At 31.6% G+C, this 16,164-nt stretch overlaps 1 long non-coding RNA gene across 1 annotated transcript in view; it reads left to right on the top strand.

The window, feature by feature from the left end:
• The first annotated feature begins 2,682 nt into the window (after positions 1-2,682).
• The window catches only part of LOC107453432 (uncharacterized), an 84,355-nt gene continuing 70,873 nt past the window's right edge, over positions 2,683-16,164 (top strand). Inside the window, exons 1-2 of the long non-coding RNA XR_011636384.1 lie at positions 2,683-2,857; positions 7,009-7,143. This is a non-coding gene — a long non-coding RNA (uncharacterized lncRNA). The remainder of the gene's footprint in view (positions 2,858-7,008; positions 7,144-16,164) is intronic.

The raw sequence follows: 16,164 nt of genomic DNA, 5'->3' as shown, positions 1-16,164 counted from the left end.
AATATAATAGGTAATATTTTTTATACCGCTATCTAGAATGAAGTGCAGATTAAAATCTATTTTCAGAGATTCTCTCAATGTCTGCATAAAAAATTAACATAGAATTCGGAAACGTTACCTGGTTGCTAAAGTTTTTATTTTTATTAGAATTCATTATGATGTCTCTCCCTTTTTTCCACCAATACAATTAAATGCCCGGCCAAAAAATTAAAGCTATTAATAGTCAGTACATGGATGCCTGAAATTTCATTACTGGACTTCATGATTTGGATTCAGCGGCTGATCCAATTTCAAGTGTATGACTATCAATGCTTAACCCCGTAACCTTGTAATTTTGAATCTAACTTAGAAGACAAGGGAACACTTTGATCACGAATTTTTACAATCTATCCTTCGTGGAGAACTTTGCTTTGGAACTAACCAACAGTTGCGTTGCTTGGAGAGGAAAACCATAAAAATCTTCTACGGTTAGCCTGAAGGTGAGTGAATTCTATTTCATGATCCATCTACCACTGAGAATTGTTTACGTTAGCACTGTGGTCGGTGCGATCAAGGTGCAGAATTTGTATCAACTAGTATCCAATGTGATTTGAACCTGGGTTACCTCTTTGGGAGTAGATCACTGAGCCACTGTGGCTCCCTTAAATTTAATTTTATTATGTTACAAGCATTTGCACAGCCGACCCAATTCTGGGTTCATGACTCTGAATGTTCACCCTCGTAATGTTCAGCCCAACCCAGAAGACAAGGTCGAAAATTATTCATACATCCTTCTAGCACTTTTATTTTTGGTTTCATGATTGCCTGGTGTGTTCAGCAGGGCTGGTCTCTGTAACCGCATCCTGCTGGTCATCTTCAATATTATTTTATTGCTTAAAAATTTCATTTTTGTAATGCATAACTTTCTATGCAATAGCGCTTCCAATTTGCAGAAATAAAGTATATTTTCTCATTGTAATCCTGTCTGACTATCCATTAAATAGTTTGAATCATCATGAATATCTTAGTTAGTCTACTTCACAGTGAAACGAGGGAAGTTGGGCAATTGGGCAAATATCAACTTCAACGAAATTGTCCATACAGTTGTGTAACTAATGTCATCTCGATCAATAAAAATTTCACATGGCCTGTTTTACATCCTTCAGTAAATTTAATCTAATTCCAATATTTCATTTCAAGAAATTTTATATAGTCCTCCTATTCCTACTCCTTATATTTCAATCTGATGGGATATAAGAAAAATTCACCTGCTTCTAAAATTTGAAAATTTTCTGTCCAGTTATATTGCAGTCTTACTATAATAGTTGTATTTACAGTCCTTGGCCAAATTATTAGACGCACTATAAGATTCTATGTAAGATCTTAATTTTCAGGTGATACTACATAGCTTTATTGTTTTTATGTGGCAGAAACTGGTTTGCGCTTGTTTACGCTCGTGCGTCAATTGGTTAAATTAGACGATATGTAATATAAATTTGACGATTGGATAAATGAGACAATATATTAAATAAATATAGAATATTTATTATATGAGGTATTACAGCAATTAGACCAAATTATTAGACGCACTGTAGTGTTTTAATAATGACATGTTCTACACGAGTTTGTATGAAATATTTTTATAATTAAACATGCATGTAATGGTTTATTTCTTCATGAGATTTTTTATATACTTCTGATTTGTATTTATTTTTAACTTATTGCATTACAATGTCAACCAATTGATACATGACCGTAAACAAATGTAAATCGGTATCGGCAACGTAAAAACAATAAAGCTGTATAGTATTACCTGATAATTAAGATTTTACATAGAGTATTATAGTGCGTCTTGCAATTTGCCCAGACACTTTATAGATGATTTTAGGGAGAATTCACATTGCCGACATCAATGTCTCAGTTTGTGGTGTTGTTGACGCATGTGCTGTCTTGATTTTTGAAAAAACAATTTGTTTTGTGCTTCCGCAGTGGACGCAATACGCTGACGCAGCAAGACATTGACATTAATGTTTATTCTATACCCTTCCTTACGAAGAGTAATATTTTGTAGTATCTAATTTAGAATCTTCTCTGTATAAAACCATTGGAGGGTTATTGAACATCTCAATAAATTCAATTAAATGTGAAGAAAAATATATCTGCAAAAGTAAAATTCCCCATTCTCAATGGTTAAGCAAAAAAATATTTATATTTAATATCATGCCACATTTCCGACATTATTAGGTACTTACTAAGTACCTAATAAGTACTACTTAATACTTATAGAAGTACTAAGTAGTACTACTAAGTACTACTTAGGCTAACGCATTTGTATAAATTTTTCAAATATGGGCATACATTCTTATCAAATATATATTTAAAAATTGCGAACACAATTTTCTCGAAAAATAGGAAATTTTTTTTCCATATCTTATAATCGAAAAAACAAAGATGAAATATTATCAACAATCAGATAAATATTTTGTGAAATATAGTCCTGCTGTTCTATCAATAGAATAATTATAGAAAATTTAAATTTAAACGTGGCTATTTTAAAATGGTTTATTCCACTAAGGCTATTGCTATGGTCCGTTTAGTAACGTAGTGAAGAAATGACGTAGAATTTATGCAGACATTTTATATTATTTCAAATGCTTCCGTAAAAAAATATATATTTTATGATACTAAAGAGAAGAAAAAATAAGAATAATTTTTTACTCTTGTTAGATCGTTCCGAATCAAGATGCTGCGTACAATTTGGTTTCGTCTTATTTGGAATTCTCAAATCGAATTGGACCTCAAGAACTTGAATTTCTTATGATATTCATCCCGCAGTGAGTTAGCTTAAAAAACCTACTCGGGCTATTGCAAACCTATGGTAACTGTGACTTTTGTTTTTATTAGGTATAAAAAAAAATATTAAAAAATTCATCGAAACGTTATGGAAAGCCGAGAACTTTGCTCACTTCTAAACACTTTTATATTTATTTACATCATCTATTTTTATGAGATTTGAACGTTTTCGGATTTAAAATTTCAAAAGTTTGAATTTTATAAGTTCAATATTTTTTTAAAGTTAGATTAATGATATGGCATAAAGCAAGAAATTCAAGTGCAGACTTAATGATTTAGGTTTGAGATATAGGTCTGATTCTGGCAATAAAATATTACATTTCTATATGAAACTAAATGTATTATTCAATCATAACTCTAAATATCTTGAAAGGATTTTTACCAAATTTCATACAGTGTTTTATACAATACATATTTTAAACAGTAGTTAAGAAAAGTGTCAGTGTTAAGACATGCGTCAGTTGTTACTTGTAATTTTCCTATTTAGCTTATAATTTTCCTATTTTACTTGTAACCTTTCTATTTTACTTGCAATTTTCTTATTTTACTTGTAATTTTGATATTTTACTTGCAGTTTTCATATTATTAACCACGGTTTTTAATGAACCCAGCAAACGCGCAATTAATTGTGACATCACAAGGAAATCACAAAATGTCACACCTGCGACGTGTGTGATGTTACCGGATAGATCTGAAAACGTCTCAATAGAACTTTAACACGTTTCTTTATTTTGTGACGTAACATGACAGTTTGATGAGGCTCATTGGCTGCCTTTTGTAAATTTCATCAGTAGGTGACGTCACATCAGTAGGTGACGTCACGTGGGTGACGTCATAATACGAAGTCAAAGTAAGTAGGCATTGACATATTGATTACACATCACACCATCCTAATTTATGCGTTTTTCTCACATAGACTGCGAAACTTCGGTGCCATAAGCTCATAAACAATGGGAAAATTAAAAGTTTAACAGCAAATATCTAAAAAAAACTGCCCCTTATAATAATACTAAATACCTGTTTTCCATTTAAAAAAGTAAGCTATAATCACATATTTTCTTTTCTTTTCTTTATAAAGCTTATTCCTGCCCTCAATATTTCCACATATTAAAAATATTTAGAAAAATTTTCTTAAAATTAAAAAGCACCACTTTGCTTTGCATTAGTTTGAAACAATTAACTAATATTTACTTAAGAACTTCGCGTTTTTACTGAATTGGCTTTAACGGCTAAATCCATATTAAATTTATTTAATATCTAAATTATTATAAAAGTTTTATAACAATAACTTTATATAGATAACCAGTTTGAGAAAAATTATTATGTAATAATGTTTATTTAGTGCCCAATCTTTCTTAACGCTCGTTATTAATAAATTTCTATATCCATCCAAATCGTAAAATTTATAAGTTAGAAATGAATTTCCAAAAATAAGCTCTTTGCAATTCAGAGGAATGCTTGCATTCTTGTCAATTATATTTCTCACAAAGATTCGGGGTATTTACTTTTGATTTGAGCTCAGAAAATGCGAAGAAGGAAGCCTAAAGCCAATGTATGACTGATAAATTGGGAATATAAAGACAGTTTATGACAGTTTGCGAAACTATTTTCTTGTCAAAAGTTCTAAATGTTTACAACTTTCTGACTGTTATGACGTACATTATTCAAATAAACTAACTGAAATGTAGATTAATAGTAACCAAAAAATAAAGTAATATGTTTTTTTTTGTTAGAATTAGCCAAAAACAGAAAGCAATTGTTTCTAAGATTTATTTGATTTGATTTCATGCATGTTGTTTATGTTCCCGACTAGTAATATCCAAAACAGCAGAAAATATTATTTCCCTTAAATTAAATGAGATAAAATAAAACAAATATAATAAAACAAATATAATAAAATAAAGCAAATATAGTAAAATAAAGCAAATATAACTAAACAAATAATGCTCTTCAGTTCAAAAAAAAAATTAAAGATGTATTTTTGTAAATAAAGTAAATGAGTCACTATATTACAAAAGTAAGTTCTTACTCTAAATTTTAAAAATTAAAAAGTTATAAATAAAAGTGATACAAATACAATGGATTCGATTTCTTTGAATAATCTAAGTTTATTTTCAAGGGAATTTCCTTCCGTTTGAACTTTTACTCATACCGAAAGAAATCTGGATCAGATTATGGTATAAATTTATTCGTTATTATATAATTATGAGTTATTCAGAGATTTCATTTTAAATATTGTTGTAAAAATTACGACGGTATATAATTTATTTTTGTCCCGTAGCATATTCCGGTGAAAATGGATTTTACGGTAAGAAGTACCTCCACCTTCAGTGCCGGTACATGACTTTTTTACAGTGCAGAGAAGAATGGGGGCACTTTACAGAAATGTTTTCTTATACCCTTAATGTTAAAACCTATATTTTTAATGAATACATTTTATTAAATATAACGATGTGCCCACTTTTGCTTTTTCATTTTTTTCTTAATTTCGAAGTTGTCTGTAAAGCTAATTTTAGAGCGAGGTACGTCTCACGTTTCAGTAAAAGCGGCGCAAAAAGTGATTGCTTTGTTTTCACCGATAGTAAAAAGACAATAGATTTAGAACAATTTGAACGAAATATCTATTTTCTCTACCCCTAAAAATATTTTCGTATAGATATTAGTTTGAAAACTATTTAGTTTAAAGTTAAAAAAAGAAAACGAGAAAATTACTAGGCTTCGAAAAATAAATGTGCAAAATGCAAAACACTTATGTGCATTCTGCCAAAAAATGTCAATATTCTTATTCTATAACAATGGATCGGTTTTTGAGTTTACGTATATCAATACCCAATTCCGTAGCCTTGTAATTTTGATGCACGTAAATGCAATATTGCGATTAGAAATGGAAAAAAAATCAGAAATTAGCTTGATAAAATCTAAAGTAGAGGAATTATTAAGAGAATTTGATTTCCACTTTTTTTGCCAGTACTCATTTATCCTTTTGATTTTTTTAATGCTTACAATTATTATGCTTTTAAAATTATACTTATTTATAATTTTATGAACTTAAATAAATATTTTTTCTACCATAAAGTGAACAAAAATACGTTTAGCAAATATTTATTAATTGCTAGAATGTATTATGAATTTATTAATTGCAGAGTTATTAAACATTATAAAGTATAAAGTATCTCCATTATTCCATGGGTCAAGACCTATTGCATTTCCAATGGTTGTTTTATTTTCTTGGCGCATCTAATAGAAGTGTCAAAGTTCAGAAATGTATCATCAATCACAAGAATAGCTTTATGGCGTTGAAAAATCCCAGCCAAAATGTTAAGTTAGCCTCGTTGCCTCTTTACGCCACCAAACCGATTCATCTTTTGTTATCCATTACATTTTGAGCCTTCCTTGTCATCTGTTGTCTTAACGGGGAATAAAAATTGTTTTATGTTTCATTTTAAATTTCAAAATGAAAAAATGTTGCGCTTATTTTTTCTTTCAAAATATAATATACATTGTTAAAAATGGTATAATGTATAGATATTTTGAACAATATTTGAATTTCACGATGCTTGCAAGTTCCTATTTTTCCATTTGCTCAAAAAACAAGGATTGAGCAGGTATTGTTTTCTCGATTATGCATGTGAGATAACTAAAATATGTAGCTTTTATTGGCATAATTCATCTCCAGTACTACTTAGGTTGAACTCAGTACATCGCTATCACACCCACAGAAAACACAAATTGTCGATGCAACACAATCCGTTGGCTAGAAGTTTTAGTGGCAGTATATTTTGCAATGGACTGTAGCGGTAGCAAATACATATCAAGTCGGCCAATCATTTTATAGGATTGCATATTGTCCCATTTAGTAACAATATAATGTTCTCTCGCAAAAATATTTTGATAACAAATCTGTCAGCAGATGATAATGAGAAATAAATTCTCAGTATGATGACAGATAAATTTTCAGCGTTATTGGGTTTATCATGACAAAATTCGGTTATTTTTTGCCAGGGTAACGCAGATGTTTGCAGAAACATTCTACGAATGTATGTTTTCCGTAGTTATTACGAATGGATGTTCGAATGTATGTTTGTTTTGCTGTTGTTTACGTGTGTTTTGAGTTATAATCCTAATTTAGTTGTAAGATAATTAGCTTTTTTTTTTTCGTTTCATGCTATTAAATAGTGATCACATTGTGTTTAACACTCCTCTAACTACTATTTCTGATTCCTGGAAAACTACTTGAAAAGCCTTTATTTATTGACGAGCAAGAAATGCATGAAAACCAGAGTCGCCATTTCAATTCGCTTTCAGCCAATGGTACGTAAACACACCCTTTCGATAAATTCCTTCTAATTAACACAGTGACATATATTTTTAACTATTTTTTTCCTACTATTTTCAAGGATTTTGAAGACATCTATAAGATATTAGCTATTCAATTGAAGTAAAAATTTTCAGCTGAGAATTTTTTAAACAATGCTATTTTTTTTAAAACTTAAAATGGCTATTGACAAATTCAACTTTTTGACAATGTATAATTATTCTATCTGAGATTAATAATTTTTCATGAAGGATTAAAGTTGCAAGCTTTGTAAATAAAATAAAAATTAAGCAAATTTCATAAGAAAAAACTAGTGTTCCACTCAATGATTTGATCAATGATATATATACGCAGCATTTCATTTCTTGAGCAAAATTTTATTTTTCAGGCACGAAATATTTATTTGTCCTAATAAATGTAAATTAAGCATACAGCAATGAAAATATTTCCTGACTTGTATAAATTTTCTAGCTTGGCCAATATAGGTTAATATACATCGAATTTTATTTTTCTTCTATTCCTGATTAATATTTTTTAGACTTGACGTACTACGAATTCTAAAAAATGATATTTACTCGTCGAAAGATACACCTTTTGACCAGTATCATTTTTACTATAAGTTAGAAAAGAAGCTGCTAATCTATACTAGTAATAGTAAGATTTTGTGACCGTGTGCCGTTGTTATAATTCAAAAACTGTTTATGTTAGGAATCTGGAAGTTAAGCAGCTAGGGAAAAAAGAATATCCAAAATTCTTGAAAAAACTGTAATAAAGTCGTTCGGAAGAGACGTTTGAAAGATGTTCTTTAATTGGTTCAGCATTACATTAAACTGCAAACAATTCTGTTTTGCTTTCCATAAATATTTAAATTAATATATTAATGATATTTGTTCGCCTACAGCTCCGTCTAATTAAAAAGGCATTTCTTACACGTTCTTTTAATTATTTTTATTCTTTCAGGAAGGTAAGCTTAATAAATAGCGTGAATGTGCCAGCATATGAAGTTACGTTACTGAATTACTATTTCCAAATTTATCTTAAACAACGCGTTTATAATTTTTACAATTTGAAACGTGTTTCGATAAAATATAATTTTAAGAATGTACTTAAGATTTTCTTTTAAAAAATATATTAATATTTTTTTTTAAAAAAAAGTTTATGTACTAAAAAGCAAAATTAATTGAGAAAAGTAGCTTTTTCGTTTCAGGGGATTGTAATAAAATTCATTCAATTATTGACGCCAATGATGCTTATGTAGTTTTGGCATTGGGTACGTCTGATATTTCTTTTAATAGGTTCAGTTTTGAGATCTGATGGAAATATGAATCACCTATGAATCAAGGTACCTAATCTAGTTACTGTGGTAACATGTTTTTACTTGTCCCTTAAAGGAACTTACTTTCCACGTACGAAAAATGCTTGATTTTGGTAAACTGTGACTATGATTTCGCTATAAAAATATACCAAATGATACTGAATACAGTTATTTATTTTTCATGAGAGGAACTTCCAAATATGCATTTTGATGATTCAAATAACGTAAATTAACCGTAAGGGGTAGCAAAATTCAATAATTTAAAAAAAATGAATAATTATTGCTTTAACTATTATGTGGTCTATGCCCTTAAGTTATGTCCATGATTTCATAGCGTTGATAAGTACCTATTTATAAATATTTTTTTAATCCGTTGGACAAATGGTTATTCAGCTAGAAAAAAATAAAATAACTCCACGTTGTCAAGGTGAAAGTAATATTCCAATTTACTAGGTGCACTTAATTCAAAAATAAAAATTGTGTTTTAAAAATGTTGTTTAAAACCAGCATTAAAATTTTTCTGCGCTAACATAACATTTCCTTCACTCCTGCTATCATATATATTAGTTCTATCATTTGTTTCTCATAATAATATTTCTAGAGATTAGTCCTATGTTTACCCATTACATATTTCATCCAATTCCTCTGAGTATAGTATTAGTAAATAATTCGAAAATAAGAGATGAGTTTACATAAAGTACTCGAAATCCGATTAGTTTTCCTTAATAAGTAAATGCAAATCCGTATACTCATTTTGTACTGTTGCTACTCATATAACTGCATAAGATTTTTTTTCCCATCTCTTTTTGTTTCGCAATATTTTTTTAAACTCCTCTTTCCATATAGAAAATATATCACGTTTCCCAGATACTTATAAAGTTAATCTTTAAATTGAAATATTTGGGTGACTGTGTATTTTATAATAATAAAATGAAGAGTTTATTGTGAGTCTAGCGTGTGTATCTTATAATTGCATAACCGTTTGTTCTTCAGCCCTGAAACTTGGACAACTACTGCAAAAGTCAATTTTAGCATTCAATCTTAAATTCGTTCAAAATTTTCAATTGATTTCTCGGAAGGGTTGTTTAAAAAATATTTTTTTTCTTCATTTTTTTTAACGTTATCCATTGTATGTTCTTGTTTCATTAAACTCATGAAGATTCTACTTTTTTTCTAATATTTTAAACATAGCATTAGTGATGTTAGCTAATTTGTTGCTCTATTTGATATAAAAAGCGTTTTATTATTAAAATAAACGCATTTCAATATTTAATTATGTTTGCTGGGAAAACTGAAGATCAGTGGATGTTACATCACATATTTCACCATGTTGCTGTTATTGTTTCTAATGCCGCTTGCCACATGGGCAATCCTACTTGGTGAAACCAAGCAAACTTAAGTCAGAGTGTGCATTTCTTGCTTTTTTCAGAGGTACCATCCTATTGTAAAAGTGTGCACGTGAACATTAATTATATTATTATTACATATTTAGTATTCCATGTTTTGGCAACAGCAGTTCTTGTGTACGATATAGATTTTGAGCTTTTAGAATGATGGTGTGCGTAAATTTTAATAAAAGTATTGTTTTGTTTTTCTTTTGAAAGTTGTTTCTTACATTATCAGAAGTGGGATAAGCAGGCAACTGTAATTAATTTTGAATTTTGAGTTTGAAATGGCATTTTTATCGCGATTTCGTAAAGATCAGTTACGTTACGTAGCTAATGAGTTATCTGAAGATGTTTTGTCTACTACTTTGAAAATCCCTGACTTGATAAAGTTAATATTGAATAACGAGAAATACGATAAAGAAATGATTCGAGGAATGGTAGAAAATTTGGTTGAAGACGCCGAGCGCCTTCGTCAAGAAGAGAAAGAAAAAGCCGATCGGGAACATGAATTGGAACTCAAGAAGTTAGATATTGCTGCTGAAACTTCAGAAGTAGTCGAAACTGAAGAAATAACATCGGTGCCAAAAGGTGATTGGCAGTCACAACTGAGAAAGTTTTCTACGAGTAATGAGGATATTAGCCTTTATTCAGTACATTTCGAGAGAGTAATGAAAAGAGTACAAATGCCAAGTACATTGTGGATGACATGTTTAATTAACCAGTTACCAAGTGAAATTGTCCAAATGATAATGAGAGAACCAAAAGAACAGTCAGAAAATTATGACTATGTTAAATCTCTTTTGCTTAAGTGCTACAGACTAAGTCCTGAAAAATTTAGACAACATTTTTTATTCTCATGAGAATACTGGTGAAAAATCACGGAAAGAATATTACCACGAGCTTGAAACGTATTTTAATGGGTGGACAGCAGGACTTCAAATAAGTAGTTTTGAGAGTTTAAAAGACCTGATCATCACAGATCGAATGAAAGCTCGGGTGCCGCCAGATATACGAGAACGTTACTTGGATCAGTGGACCTATATAATTTCACCTTATACATTAGCTGAGAAGGTAGATAAATTTATTGAACTCAACGATGTTTTTAAGAATCATATTCAGTATAATAATAAATATAGTAACAATAAGTTTTTGAAAGAAGAAAATATCGCCAAGGGCAAACAAACAGAGCCAAGTCGAAGTACAACTATAAATCAAACTGTTTGCTACAATTGTTATGATACCGGCCATTTTGCCCGTGATTGTGTAAAGCCAAAGCGTCCAAAGTTTTGAACTGCCTGCAAAACAGAAGGACATGGTACAAAGGAATGTCCAAAGAGAGCGTCTTTCCCATTAGTCAATGCAGTTTCGTTTTTACCCAGTTCCAGTAATAGTACAACGAAGAATATTATCATAGAAGAAGTAAGTACTAGTGCTCTTATGGATACCGCTGCTGATATATCTATGTTAAAAATATAGTTTTGCACAAACGTTTAATAAAAATATTCATAAAAATATAGTTACACGAATTCGAGGTATTGAGGTGTCAGGGAGTCACTAGGAATTATCATACTTAATGTGACTATAGACAGGGTGAAGCTGAAGGAAGTTCTGTCTTATGTAGTAACTGATGATACATTTGAAGGCCCGGATGTTTTCATCGGAAACGACATCATTGACTCACCCGAGATAATAATGGTTAGAAATCAAGCCAGGTCCAAGTTAGTTCATGTGGAAGAGCTGGATTTTTTGCATGATTTCCAGATTAAAGCAATGACTGATAGGGTTGTGTTGAAGACCCTCGAAAAGTGCGCGATTGAACCGCGTACAGTTCGATTGGTAACTGTCTTCAGTGCATGTAAATCTCAAAACGGATTTATTTCCTGCAGAGATCGAGATGGTCTAAGCAAGGATGTTACGTTTGCTATCCACGATGGTAAATCCCAAGTGCCCGTCGTGAATCCTAGTAGCGTAAAATTACAATTAAAGAAAAATCATGTTATCTTGCGAGGAAATTTGGTCTCTGAAAATAGTTGCAATTCAAAGGTTAAAGAAGATGCGGATTCAACCCCAGCCGTTTTATTAGCAAAAGAAATTGTGCGAAATCCTATCGATAGAGAATGTGTTAAAATTGGACCATCAATAAATAAGGAACAGCAGCAAATTTTATGCGATTTGTTAAATGAATTTAGGCTGTGTTTTGCTTTAAAACAAGATGAACTAGAATGCATTAATAATACTATAATGCGTATCATTGAGACACCAGGTAGTAAACCTGTTTCTCGTTCACCCTATCGAGCTTCGAACTACGAGAGACAAGTTTTAAGAGAAATCGTTCAAGAATTAAAAGATCAGGGTGTTATTCGTGACAGTTCTTCGGAATACAGTAGCCCTGTTTTGCTTGTATCTAAGAAAACTGGTGATCATCGTAGGGTAATTGATTACAGACATTTAAATTCACAAACTATTAAGGATAAATTTCCATTACCCTGCATCGATGATTTGCTTGAAAGACTGTCTGGTTTTAGTTTATTCTGCATCCTTGATGCATGTCAAGGATTTAATCAGATAGCAATGGATGAAGAATCCTCACGAAAGACAGATTTTGCAACTCCTGATGGACATTATGAGCCTACACGTTTGTTTTTTGGCTTATCGAATGGGCCACCTGTTTTTCAGCGAGTGGCGTCATTAGCTTTGGGTGATTTGCTTTGGAACGGTGTATCATGTTTTATTGACGATATATTCTTCGGTTCGATCGGCTTTGATGATATGATAGTGAAGCTTCGACAAGTGCTTGAAAAGTTGCTAAAAGCTGGGGTAACACTGAAGCTATCTAAATGTGAATTCGGAATGTCAGATATTGATTATTTGGGATTTGTAATTGATAAAAATGGAATACGACCAGGTCCAAGAAAACTTGCTGCCATTGCTGAATACCCCGTTCCTAAGGCCAAAGATGAATTGCTTCGTTTTCATGGCTTAACAAGTTTCTTTCGCCGATTTATAACACGATATGCTTCAATTGCTAAACCCCTCACAAGGATGCTAAAGAAAAATTCATCGTTTACATGGACTGATGATCAAAATGATGCTTTTGAAAACTTACGTTCTAAATTAGTATCGAGACCAGTGCTGAAACTATTTGATCCACGCGATGAAACTGAATTACACACTGATGCAAGCTCTGTTGGATTAGCTGGAATGCTCTTGCAACGAAATAAGTCTAGTGCTTTTCACTTAGTTTATTCCGTAAGTCGCCGAACATCTCCTGAAGAAGAAAAGTATCATTCAAGTCGCTTAGAACTGATAGCTTCGATATGGTCAATGACTAGACTTCGTCCTTTGTTGTTGGGTTTGCAATTTACATTAGTCACCGATTGTTCAGCAATAACATACTTGAATACGCTGAAGAACATTAAACCCCAGGTAGCGAGATGGACTGAACTGTTGAGCGAATTTAATTATAATGTTAAACACCGAGATGGTACTAAAATGGCTCATGTAGATGCCCTTAGTCGTTCACCAGTCGAAGAAAGAATTTGCACACCACTGCATGAAATAGACATTACGAGTCCTGTAGAACTAACAAGAGAGCCTACAGTATTTTACATCTCTACTGAAGAAGACAGGGTAGCTCTCATACAAGCTCAAGATCAAGATTTGCAAAAAATTGTATTTTCCTTAAGAAAACCAAAGACAAATAGATCACTAGAAGAAAAACAACTAGCCGATAATTTCTAGTTGATTAACGGAATACTTTATCGCCTCCATTATGAATCAGGTGATAGAAACAAGACACGAAAGTTCTTTGTAATGCCAAAATCAATGAGAAAGTATCTTGCTGTTCGTTTCCACTACTTTTCTGGTCATTTTGGAGTTGAGAAAGTAATTCAAATGATATGTCAACAGTTTTGGTTTCCTTGTATGGCAAGTTATATCAAGCAGCATATACGACAGTGTGTCGTATGTGCATTTACAAAAGTACCAGGTGGGACAGCTCAAGGTAAACTTAATGCCATTCCACCTGGTAGTCGCCCATTTGATGTTGTGCATATGGATTTCCTTGGCCCATTTGTAACAAGTTCAGCTCGCAACAAGGAGCTTTTGGTTTTTGTCGACAATATGACTAAGTTTGTGCGCCTTCGTCCATGTCCTAGTTGCTCAACTAAAAGCGTTTTGAAGTACCTTGATGAATTTACTGATGATTTTGGGTCTCCGAGGCGAGTCATTACAGACGGAGGGAGCTGCTTCACGTCCTCGGCGTTTGAAGGCTATTGTAAGCAATTAGGAATCAAGCATACATTAAATTCCAGTCAAAGACCACAAGCTAATGGACAAGTTTAACGCATCAATCGTATACTTATTCCAATGATATCTTCCAATGTCCAAACGGAATCTCACAAGGATTGGGATAAAATATTACCAGAAGTACAACGGTGTATTAACTGGTCTCCGAGTAAGTCGACTGGAAAACCTCCTTTTGAACTCTTGTATGGATACACGCCAGTAAAGCCTGGATATTTTCCTCAAGATCTACTACCAACATCAAATGACTACGTATATCCAACAAAACTGCACAGAGATGCCCAGAAAAGTAATATCACTGCACAGGAAAAGATGAAAAGGAATTATGACAAACATCGATGTGATGCATATAAGTACAATATAGGCGACGTTGTGGTCGTAAGACGATTACCTGAACAAACTGCCTTATCTAACACTAAAACCCAAGTTAAGTACAGAGGTCCTTTAACAGTCATCAAAATATTACTATCCGCCACTTATCAAGTTGCTGATTTACGCGTAGTTGGACAAGGAAGAGGAAGGCAACATAATTATATGACTACCACCCACGCTTCGCAAATGAAACTATTTCATCTGGTCAACGACGATCTGTCTGATGATGGGGACAATATTACTGGAAGTAAGGAAAACTCCATTGCTTGTGAACCCATAAACGACAACAACAGTACAAATCAATGCAACGACGATCCAAATGAAAATTTAAGCCAAGATAACAGTAGACCAAAGAGATGTAAAAAAGTGCCGCATTACTTGAAGGATTATAAATTGTTTTGAAGGGTCGAGTGTAAAAGTGTGTGCGTGAACATTAATTATATTCTTATTACATATTTAGTAGTCCATGTTTTGGCAACAGCAGTTCTTGTGTACGATATAGATTTTGAGTTTTTAGAATGACGGTGTGCGTAAATTTTAATAAAAGTATTGTTTTGTTTTTCTTTTAAAAGTTGTTTCTTACACTATGGCCAAAAAACATATTTCACCATAAATAGGTCAAGCAAAAAACTACTTGCTGACAAGAATATTTTGCATTTTCTAGAATTTAGGATGGAGCATATATTTATTTTTAGCCATAAAAAATGGTTTTTTGGAATCGGAAATTCGGAAAAAAAATCCGGCAGGAAAAGGGTTAATATCCGTTGCTTTAGCAGACGTTTTTTCCGTAACAAACTGTATTTGAAAGTTTTCAGTTGAAGCTAAATAATTTCGTCCTACCATAATTAGATAATTACAATAAATAATTTATAATGTTTTTTTAATATTATTTAGTTGCTACTATTGTGGAATTGGATTAAAATGTTGTTTTTCTTTACATTCATTAACTATTTGAGCTCAAGCTAAGACTTAAACCATAATTTATAAAAGCACGATAGATTTTGCAAACTGCACTTACTGAACATAAGGGGAAAGTTGTGAAGGGGTAAAGGTAGGTTTTCTTAAAAGTTTTTTCTTAATATCTTACAGCTTGAACTTGTGAATTATGATTTAAAATAATTGCTAGTAAAAATACCAGCCACATAATTTTTTTTTTCATTTGTGGTGTTTTTTTTTCTTTCGAACTTTTCACAATATGTTTTCAGGATTTGCAAAATTTATAAGCTATAAGTAAATTAGATAAGTGTTTCAGGAGTCCCCGATAGTGTATTTTGCAGTCAAGAAATTGAATGATTTCGAACAAGTTCATTTTGATCAATTTACTGAAATAGTTCCTATATTTACGTTTGATAGATTTTAATATAGTGTGTAATTAAGTAAATTTTTATTTGAAATCCTGAGATATAATCTTAAGGAAAGGATGACTTTAAAAAAAAAATCTGCCTAATATTTATAGTAAAAAAAGTATTAACGGTCACACTACTAAGCCTGTTAAAAATGTTTTCATTTCAGGAATGTTTTTTTTCACTGTGGCGGACTCTTTTTTCTTTTCTTTTTTCTTTTTATTTTGTCTGAGTTGAGTAAAAACTTTAGGTGTGAAATAAAATGAGGCTTAGTTCACTTTTCTGTTTGAAGCG

The sequence above is a fragment of the Parasteatoda tepidariorum genome, chromosome 3, assembly GCF_043381705.1.
Source record: "Parasteatoda tepidariorum isolate YZ-2023 chromosome 3, CAS_Ptep_4.0, whole genome shotgun sequence".
Lineage (NCBI taxonomy): Eukaryota > Metazoa > Arthropoda > Arachnida > Araneae > Theridiidae > Parasteatoda > Parasteatoda tepidariorum.
This window is presented reverse-complemented; position numbering and strand designations above follow the sequence as displayed.